This window comes from Zeugodacus cucurbitae, chromosome 3, assembly GCF_028554725.1.
Source record: "Zeugodacus cucurbitae isolate PBARC_wt_2022May chromosome 3, idZeuCucr1.2, whole genome shotgun sequence".
Classification (NCBI taxonomy): Eukaryota; Metazoa; Arthropoda; class Insecta; order Diptera; family Tephritidae; genus Zeugodacus; species Zeugodacus cucurbitae.
Genome location: NC_071668.1, coordinates 614,661 through 625,932, shown reverse-complemented (window position 1 = coordinate 625,932; position 11,272 = coordinate 614,661). Strand labels below are relative to the sequence as shown.

At 36.7% G+C, this 11,272-nt stretch overlaps 1 long non-coding RNA gene across 1 annotated transcript; it reads left to right on the top strand.

Moving 5' to 3' along the window:
• The first annotated feature begins 3,060 nt into the window (after positions 1–3,060).
• Positions 3,061–8,600, top strand: LOC128920501 (uncharacterized). Its single transcript, XR_008470566.1, has 3 exons — positions 3,061–5,618; positions 6,667–7,440; positions 7,500–8,600. It is a non-coding gene; the product is annotated as an uncharacterized LOC128920501 (long non-coding RNA).
• The last annotated feature ends 2,672 nt before the right edge of the window (positions 8,601–11,272 follow it).

Below are 11,272 nucleotides of genomic sequence, written 5' to 3'. Positions count from 1 at the left end.
ACCCATATATGCATACATATTCATGCCACACACACACACGCACACAGAGAGCGACGTACAATGCGCCATTTATGCATGCAATGCAATTATCGATGGCAGTTTTTAAAAAATTCCAAATTATAACTCAAATGCATTCAATTTGAATTTCATTTTAACTCGTTGTGGAGAGTGGCAACAACAACAACAACAACAACAAAAAACCTTCGATAATAGTTTCAAGTACGCTACTACACATATGTAATTACGTAAGCAATGCTGGTATATACTTGTATCTAGTGGTATCAATTGCATCCATGCACACATACATATTACAGCAACGACCATAATTGCTCATCCCCAGCAAACAGTTGATCATAATGCTTAATTCATAACGTCATTGATACTCCATGACTGCATGTGACTAATTAAACATTAAAAACCCCGCTGGAACCTTAATAAACTCGAAACTAAATGCTTCTACAACTGCTCATTCAATGCCGGATCTGCCTGTCTATATCTACAATAAATTTTACCTTAAGCAGTTTATTTGATTGTCAGACCTCACCAAATAAAGTTCTCTAGCCAAATCTAACGATATTGTAATTCAGTTGTTAAGCATCCATTTCGAGGATGCACAATCGATACCTGTTTCATTTTCGAAGAATAACCAAGTATACCTTCGTAATACACTCCAGTTCCAAATATGTCACATTCACCCTAGACATGGGAAATTTCCATGTTTCGTTTGCCAATAATACTGTAAAAAATAAAATTATTTTTAGAACTCCGGACTAAGTACTAACAAATAAGGATGGGCTCAATCCGAGTGTAGCCGAGCATTTTATACCCACGCAATTTTAACATAACAAATAACATATATTGATTAAATTGAGCCTAACAGAGAACCTTTCATATATCAAATGCATATATCTCATGCAATAACAAATTATTAGATTAGATCCCGCGGATACCGAAAAATTTAAATAAACCCGACCTCACTCGATCCCTCCAACTTCATCTCAAATGCAAATAAATTTGAAATCACATGGCCTCTCTGATCTCACATTAACCTATAAAATGTTACCAAACCCCACCTCACTCCGTTCCTCAAAACGTAATCAAACCCCTGCCAATGGTCATTGGCCGACATCACGTGATCCCTAAATGTTAACAAACTTACATCACGTGATTATCAAAATGTAAACAAACCCCTGTCAAAGGTCATTGACCCGAATGGTCATTGGCCGACATCACGTGATCCCTAAATGTTAACAAACTTACATCACGTGATTATCAAAATGTAAAAAAACCCCTGTCAAAGGTCATTGACCCCGGCCAAAGGTTTGTTTACATTTTGATGATCACGTGATGTCCGATTTGTTTACATTATGGGATCACGTGATGTCAGGTTTGTTTACATTTGGGGATCACGTGATGTCGGATTGGTTGACATTTGGGGATCACGTGATATCAGATTTGTTTAAGGTCATTGACCCCGGCCAAAGGTTTGTTTACATTTGGGAATCACGTGATGCCGGATTTGTTTACATGTAGGGGTCACGTGATGACGTATTTGTTAACATTTAGGAATCACGTGATGTCGGATTTGTTGATATTTGGGAATCACCTGATGCCGGATTTTTTTACATTTGCGGATCACGTGATATCAGGTTTGTTTACATTTGGGGATCACATGATGTTGGATTTGTTTACATTATGGGATCACGTGATGTCGGATATGTTGATATTTGGGAATCACGTGATGCCGAATTTGTTTATGTTTGGGAATCACGTGATGTCCGGTTTGTTTAAATGTTGGGATCACGTGATGTCGTATTTGTTAACATTTAGGAATCACGTGATGTCGTATTTGTTAACATTTAGGAATCACGTGATGTCGGATTTGTTGATATTTGGGAATCACGTGATGTCGGATTTGTTGATATTTGGGAATGACGTGATGCCGGATTTTTTTACATTTGCGGATCACGTCATATCAGGTTTGTTTACATTTGGGGATCACATGATGTTGGATTTGTTTACATTATGGGATCACGCGATGTCGGATTTGTTTACATTTGGGAATCACGTGATGTCCTGTTTGTTTACATTTGGAGTGGCCACATGAGGCCAGGACTGCTTCAATTTAGATAGACTTGATGTCAGAATTGTTTATATTTATTTTGAGAAATCACTTGAAGTCGGATTTATTTATATTTACAGAAGTAACATGTGAGGTTTGCTAAAATTTCATGGACTCCCGTGATATCATAATTGTTTATATTTTAGGACTTTCGTGAACTCAGGTTTGTTTAAATTGTGGATGGTCACGTGGGGTCAAATTTTTTATTCACATTTTGAAGGATCAAGTGGCGTCAGCTTTGTTTATATTTTGAAAAGTCAATTGTTGTTTATTTATATTTTTGAGGTCGAAACCCTCAGTTAAAGTTTGTCTAAATTATATTGGTTCTCATGAGGTTACGTAAGGTCACGTTTGCTTTCATTCTATGGAGTAATATAAAGTCGGAATTGTTTATGCCAGCTCTGTTTTCTTGTAGAGAAGTAATGAAAGATCAAATTTGCTTAAGTTTGATGGATTCAATTGATGTCAGGTTGGTTTATATTTTGAGGCGTCACATCAGACCAGTTTTGTTAATATTTTGAAGGACATTTTGAATCTAAAGCGTTAGATTTTACATGCTATAAACAACCATTATGTAAACAAAACTATACTACTCTGTGCAACATGTTGCGAGAGTATAAAGTATTTGAAATGTACGAAATATCAAAGGGTTAAAGCACCACCGTTAATACTTTCTCCAATTTAAAAAAAGGGTGGAAAAAAGCCCAGCAACAACCCTCACTTGTCATCAACTCCACATCTCTCTACGTACAATCTCCCACCCGAAAAACCTTTCTGATTGCACATGCTGCGCATATTCAAATTTTAAATCTGGAAAATGGCTGGAAATGTTGCAAGAATACACATACAAATGCATACAAATATTTTTCTGACATTTCGTTTGAATAGAGCTATAAATACCGGAGGGTTCACTCGCTGTCACACTTCGTCAAGTAGCGTCAGAGCAGTTGGTAGGTCCATTCGTTTGGGAGAATTTCACCAGTTTTCTGTCTATTTTTTTAAGTAAAATAAAATGGTTCTTCTAGAATAAAAATTAGGGTACTGTTAAAATATTTCACCAAATTCTAAATTGGCGTTGAAATGGTTGATGTTGAATTTGGACTGAGTTCTTCAATTTAAAGTGATTAATAAAAGAAGAAAAACAAAACTAAAACTTGACTTGCGGACTCGTAACCACAGTTAAAAATATATTAAATAAACATAGGCGGAGAGTCAGATAGTTCTGGTGGAGTAAATTATGGATTCCATCATTTGTTATGATTGCTTATTCATTCAAAAAACAGGGAAAGAAACATCCTTTCGCCGTACACACTTTCTCCCCCCACCCGCGCATTGAAAAACACACATTGTAATCGAATTTGCAATTTTTTAGACACAAAAGCCTCTCAACCGGTCGTGGTCGTGGGGCGAGGGGTGTTTTCAGTTATTTGTGATATTTTAACTGTAAAAATTCACCAACAAAGCAAAAAATAAACATATTTATAAAGTTGTTCACAATTTTGTGAATTCCAATTTAGCCAACTGTATGAGTGCTTCCATGGAATCCGCATGTCAAAAGGTTTCCGATCTCAGAATTTCATACAAACAAACAGGAGATGTTAAGCTTCATAGGGTCGAGGCAAAAAGAAAAAAACTGCAACAAAAATACTTCAAATTAAGGGGGAAAAGTGCGAATGTCCGCTTTTTTGAGGGTGGACAATTACAGTTATATGTGCAAATGTGAAAATATATAAATATGTGTGAATATAGATGCGGTTAACCACGAAATTGACATTAGTGGAAAGATATTCCTTCTTATTTTTCAGAAAATATTACCGAGTTATTCCGAAAATATTTTAAGCCACTGAGAAATACAAATAAGAAACTCAAATAAATAAATGAAAATACTAGAAATATGGGAGAGCAAAGAAAATTAAAGAATAAAGAATTGTGCAAAAACTTTCTTTGCTTACGCTTGTTTTTCTTCGCCGAAATCAAATCAATTTTGGAAATAATTTATTTGAGAATCGTTGCAGTCGAATAAAATAAATAGATTACCCTTTAATTGTCATTAATTTAATACTCAGACTAGTTTGAACTGCAACCAGACAATTCTGGTAGAAAGCTGGTATTTTTGCGGACCCACTGCTGGGTAACTGGATCAATTTATGCGATTACAAGGTCCGCGGTCATTTACGATACAAAAACATTGATCATTTAGTTAGTTAATTGCTTATAAATATCTGATTACTACTGATTAAATTACACGGTTTCTTATGACAAACTTAGCATTATGGCATTGCAAATGCGTTAACACACAAGTTATTAAATCGAAGTCAATTAAATTAGTAATCGACTACATGTACAATATTATTTTATGGATATTTGGATATTTGTTAGACCGGGGCTTCACAAACAAAATATTGTTATTCTCGCTAAAATAATAATTTCAAATGTTTTCCCATTTTTTGTGGATACAGAAGTGTATCAGTGTGTGTATGTATGTATTTCAATAAAAAATATGAAGCTTTCTCAGGGCATTAACATGGGATGAAGCACAAATTTATTATTTATCCTTTTGTGTACATACAATTGTAAGCCTCAGCAGAAGTGTGTGTGTGTGTGTGTGTGTGGACAGCTCATTGTTATGCCCAACAATGCTCGAAAAGCTGATTTTTCATTTTGACACAACTTATGAATGTGAACTAATAGATACATAAAATCTATGTTCGCAGCATACTTCCTTCTTCTTTTTCTATTTCTATTACATAGCGTCTACATACAAATATGGAGATTACTGCATACTACATATGTATAAGTATACATGTGTATGTATGTGGATGTGTCGGAATCGACTTTACAAATATGTAAGTCTGTGTGTGAATATGTGTGATTGCAGTACAGTCAGTCGTGACACGAAATTCATCATCTGGAAGAAAAATATGTTCACTCAAATTCATGATGTGGGCAACTAACTAACAGTACTCGACTTGGTCGTCAGGCTGTCATTAGAGAGGGTGTATGCATTTCACACCCCATGCTAGAAAACGTGAGAGGTGTGCAAACTAGACTCGATAACGGTTTTGGTAATTGAATAACTTTTTTTGGACGAGAAAATGTAAAATACGAACCACCGGCATGAAACATTCCAATCAATATTGGTCTCCCAAAATGAAGAGCACAACAAAAATGTATCATTGATAACGTTTTCTTCAGAATTTTCGAGTAACAAAGTTTCTTTTTTAACAAGGAACCGGAGAGATTTCGAATTTCGATTTCGAGATTTCGAAGAGCAACGAGTTTAAGTGTGAGCAGATTGTAAAGCTATTACATACAGGTACGTATGCTCTGCTATTTAACTCTTCCAATAAAAATGTTACTGTAATTTCATATTTGTATTCCGGACCACATATAAATATAGTAACTTCAGAGCCTACATTGCCATTAGATTTGCCGAGAGCGGATAATTGTACTGTATCACAATAATTTCGCATTTGCGGATCTAAAACGCCGTAAGGTGAGGAATAACTGCGGCCATAAATATAAATGAATTCTCGGATACTTTGTCTTAATACATATGCCTATGTATGTATATGCATGTATGGGTGTGTGTGTATATTTTTTTTAGCGCAGTGCAATTCAATATTTTCTCAATCCATTCATAAATCACCATTAAAGCGGCAATTTTTGTCACTCGCTGAATCAAAAGAGCTATAAACGTCGCAAACGAGATGAAACGAAACGGAGCTAAATAAATTCGATTGCCCTGTAAAGCCCATTAAATCAAATTAGCTTAAAAAGTAAATGTTTTTTGCGATTTATTTCCAAAGCTAACAATAAGCCTCCTGTTGGAACCGTTAGGCGTTAGCCCATTATAACTGCTCATAACTCACAACGGTAATCCTTTGAAAGGACATCGAAGCGGCGATACTTTTGCCACAAATGACCATAAAAATGAAATTAGAGTTAAATCATTGATATTTCGTTTGCGAAAAACAAAACACCAAGAAACAGCCGAAATCGGTGAAGAGGCGTTTATAAGGTAGCATTTAGTTAGTATTACCTCGGTTCCTTAGTTTTTTACTAAAAGACAAATATTTGAAAATATTGAGATCTCCTAACAATTTCGCTGGAAAAGATCAAAAGCTTGTTATGCGCTAATAACGAGTTTTCCATATTCTATTTATTATTCAATGCCCAAGCCGTAATATCCAAAATAAATTTAACATAAATCAAAAGCTCCCCAAACACCATTTTAGCAACATTACAATTTAGTACCGAATCTAACAAAATCCATCCATGTGAAAACTAACACAACTTTCTAGCATACACACACAAACATACATATATGTACATGTATATAATATAATATAACATCTATCACACTTTCTCAAACATATGTGCCCATGTAGTATGTATGAATGTAGGTGCGCACTCTATATGTACATATGTGCGCGTGTACCTTTCGAGGACATGCTAAATGGTATTTTTATGCATTTTCAATAGCAGACACTGGACATTAAAAAAGCCTTACTAACCATTTATATTTGTATTTGTATTTGAAGAATAATTCATTCTTTGGAACGCTGCAGCCTGGACCAACTGATGCGTTCACAAGCGGCATTGGTAATTTGGCATATGAGCAATCACACCCATGCACACACATGCCGGCCGTTGGAACACCGTTCTATCCCCACAGGACATTAGAGAACAAGAAAGTACAAAAGCGTAGAATGGGCAAGTGGAAAACTTTTTGTCACTCGGGGGTTCGTGCGATACGACTGTGTGCGTAAGTGAGTGCGGCATGAAGAAATGTAGCAACCAAATCGCCATTATACATACGTGTAACTACGACTGCGGTTATTCCGAAATCTTTCAAAGAAATGCCGTTGAGTTTCGTCTTGAATATGAAATGGCTTGGAAAAGAAAAATTGTGCCTCAGCCACCTCACAAATTATTTTCCACACACTCACACGCATACCAACATACCCACTTTGCATTCGTTTTTTGTCAGCATTTCGAGTGTTCGAATTATCGTATTATTAAAATAGCAGACAAGGGACGCGCTTGCTTAAAAAGTGGATCTCAAACCTTTAGCAAGCGGGAATAATATACAATAACAATAACAAAGAAAATCACTTTCAAAATTGGTTATTGTTAACGCATAAAATCGTTCAACCTTCTCACTGCTTATAGATACCAGGATTCTCATTCTCACTCAAGGAATATTATTATAATAATAGCCGACGTGATTCGGCGTTCATTCGAGGAGCCAAACCATAGATATTGAATCGGATATGTGTATATAAACTAGAAAGAGGATAGCGCACTTGAAAGAGGTATGCACTTCGATTTTGTATTACCATATTCCATTTTCACACGTAATCTTGTCTTAAAGAGAGCAGAGGTCCAACACAACGTCCTGAGAATCAAAGTCACCTAATATTGGTGGTCGCCATATCCGAGTCTGTTGAAGCAGTGCTTGCAGTGATGATCAGAGTCATTAGAACTTGGAACATAAGCAGGTTTTAACATTGATGCAAACTTCGAAGGAAGGAAATATTTTTGCCATACAAAGAAAGCTTTCTGGACAAATTCGGTAAATTTTTCAAAGATTTTAAAATTCATTGCGTAAACGGTTGTGCACATATATACATGGGTATTATGTAGCTTTTATAATACATATATACCATGTATCTACATATACATATGTATGTATGTATGTACATTTGACATGAAGCAATTTACTGAAATAAAAATCAACTTCAAATCTTTTATTTCCAATTCAATTGCGATAAAAAGCGAAATAAGCCGAACAAAATGGAATGAGAGGTGAACTACAAGAGAATCAAGAGAATTCCAAACGAGATTGAAAGTTATTTCTTTCGACCGTGCGGAGGACTGGGGAAGTCTGGTCATTACTTTTTACTTTTTACTTCCACGCATTCGCACACTTTCAACTCACTTCCTAAGATTCACATCGAACTTTTGTTTACAATTTTACACACACAACATACATAAGTTCATATGTATGTATGAATGTTACCTAAAAAATCGCCCACATAAAAGGAATGCGCTGCGATGGAGAATGTACTCGAATGTACATGTGTGTGAGTGTGTGCGTGTTTACATATGAATTGGGAAAACGAAAAAGTGTAATTTTAAACTTAGCCTCCAAATAAAAATAAAATGGCCGAGCTGTGGGCTTTTGTTGCTGCGTCAGTGGACATCAGAGGCGACAAGCATCTGCAACGAACTGAAAATCGTGTATATGGTCACTTGGACATATGTATGTGTGTTCGCCGTGAGCTTCAGACGAAATTGTAAATGCGTTGTAAAATTGTAAGGGTGGACGCATGGTTGCTGCTGCTGCCGCCGCTGGTAATTGGACTGGGGTGAAGGAGATTAGGTACATTTTCTCAAATTTTCGTCGTGGTGGAGGCTACATGCGTCGGCAGCATTTGAGTATGTGTGTGTGTGTGTAATTGGCGCGTGCCTGTGTCCGTGTTATCTTTGACAGAACACACCTTTGGCTTTTGGCAATGTCCAATTTTCGCTGAAATTACAATTGTAGAACATGCACATACCTATCCATAGAATTGCATACACATAGACATTCGTATATCATCGGTATTTGCACGCAATACGTCCCCGTTCTTTCTCCTTGGGCGAAAGGAGCCAAATGAGGCAACTGAAAAACGTTGATTAGAAAAAGTCAAAATACCAGAACTAATTTGAGTTTTGATTGACTTTGATTGTTTGATTTTAAATGTGCGCATTTTATTAAACGCCCCTCAGCCCTCCTCGTATGTATATATGTATATAGAAGACAAGTAAAGCTTGTTCATCTTCGCAGAAAGTTTGTACTGCTTTCCGTTTTTTTATTCACTTTGTTGCAATAGCAATTAGTTCGGCTGTGATTGAAATGAAATATTCGTTTGCCTTCAACGGTCCACATATGCGCAATTTTATACAGCTCAGCGTACCTATAGGGATGTCGGATCGTATGAGTTACTTTACTCACTTTCCGAAAATGTGGAAGGTTTGCTAAAAAATAACGGGAATTTTACAATCTATAAACCTACAAACTTTAATTAATTTATTACCGAAAAAGTGTATTATTGTTGTCACATCAAAAGGGAACCATGTACAGAGCTCGGCTCTGATCCTTTGAAAGCAGAAAAGTCGGTTCTCACATTGCTTTCGAGCCGGATTTAAAAAGCGTTCATTTATCTATACATGCACACATATACATATATATATGTATATGTATGTACTCACGCATACTATTTGTCCACGCACATTTGCCGACAAGCATGACCATCAATCATAGAGGAAATCAACGAATTACACACCTTTTGACCATTTAACAACGCCAACAAAGTGTTTGTCACTCCGATTTCCATAAAGCTGAAGGAAGATGAAGTGCGTTATGCTGATGACACGAGCCACTTGTAGACTGGCCCTCCATCCAACCAGTACAGAGTGAATGCGCAATTCAAATTATATTTTTGAATGGAATCGAACGCGGTGGAGGGGGCTAAACTGTGGAAAATATGTGTCTCAAGCGTGAACAAAACCAGAGCTACACCGTTGTACCGTTACATATGTATGTATGTATGTATGTTTGACATTTGTGTCTGCGTGTATATGTAAATAATGTTGAATCCATGCAGATTCATTGTGTTTCTGCCATTTTGCGGTGTCCACTGCGGAAGACTGTCTGCGACTCTGTGTGGACGATGAAAAATGATATTTGTTTTGAGGCGAAATGGGCGGGTGGCCAGGACAGCACGGCATGCGGTCCTCAACAATTGCTCCATCATCCATCATGACACCCTGTGAGGGGAACTAGCCGCTCTGGCGAAAAGCGGTGCGAGATAAGTGGCTTAGCTTTGAATTTATTATGCAAGCTCATGCCCGCTGAGCTCGCTCTAATGTCCCAGTGGGAAATTGTAGCAATTGTAAATATGGCGAATATTTAGGCGCAACACTTCCATCACTTACTCAAGGAGTCGCAAGGAGTGTGATTTGCATTCAACCAACATGCAGACATACATAGTACATACACTTGTTCTCTTTGTTTTGACAGAAGCGTATGTGCTTGGTTATATTGTTGTATTGTAATATGTACATATGTATCTAAAATAAATTAAAGTAGTAATTGAGTTATAACACGTATCGTATTTACAATATGAGCCGTTTTTATATTGAAATGAAATGAAAGTCTCTAATTTACAAACGAATGAAAGCTGAGTTGATTCAAAGATATATTTCATTTTATTACGGTTGCACGCTTGCAAATATTCATTTCACATTTAATGTCTTTCTTTACCAGCATACATACATACATACATGTATATGTATGTGTCTACGTCGAGCCATGGTCCTGGACACGGTGGCTGTAGTAAGCGCGGCTCCTCTCAGCGGCTTTCTTCTTGCCTACGCAAATTTGATGAGTTTCGACAAGCGTTCTTACTTTTATGTCCAACTACAGGCTAGTAAATATATGTATCTACCTATATAAGTAATCAAATTGGTTTGTGTTTGTGTAGATATATGTATATGGACGTTTGTATATGTAAAATATGGGGTGGTATTTTTTATTTAGGGTGGTTGCTTGCATGTATAAGATGCGGTACGCCAACGCGCTAGAGATACGCAAAACACCAGCGCAGACACTCAAATCATCTTTATTGCTGGTATCGTTACTTTTATTATTATTGCCGTTTGCTGGTAAAAAAACGACCCCTCCCCCAACCCGAGAACGGCACACATGAAAACGAGCAATTTTGGTGTACCACTGTGTTGGGTATGTCAAGCATCCAGCTGGGAGCAGAACTGCACTCGGCACCTGCGACGAAGAAAGGCGCACGGAATGGAAAACCCTTGGAATCGCAGCAAGATTTGGACACAATCGAGAAACTATGATTTCTGAATTGAAAGGGGAAAATGGCGTTTTCACATCAAAATATTTGAATTCAGTTTTGTTTTGCTTTTGTCTTCTAGAGAGCGAACATAGTAACGTCATTTCATAAATGCTCCTGCGCGAATTATCGAATTTTTCTTTATGTGTTTGTACAATTAGAAAAATAAATACAATATTCGTATTATAATAACTTTGTGCCTTATCAAATCAATTGAAATGGAATTTACATATGTAACGGTATG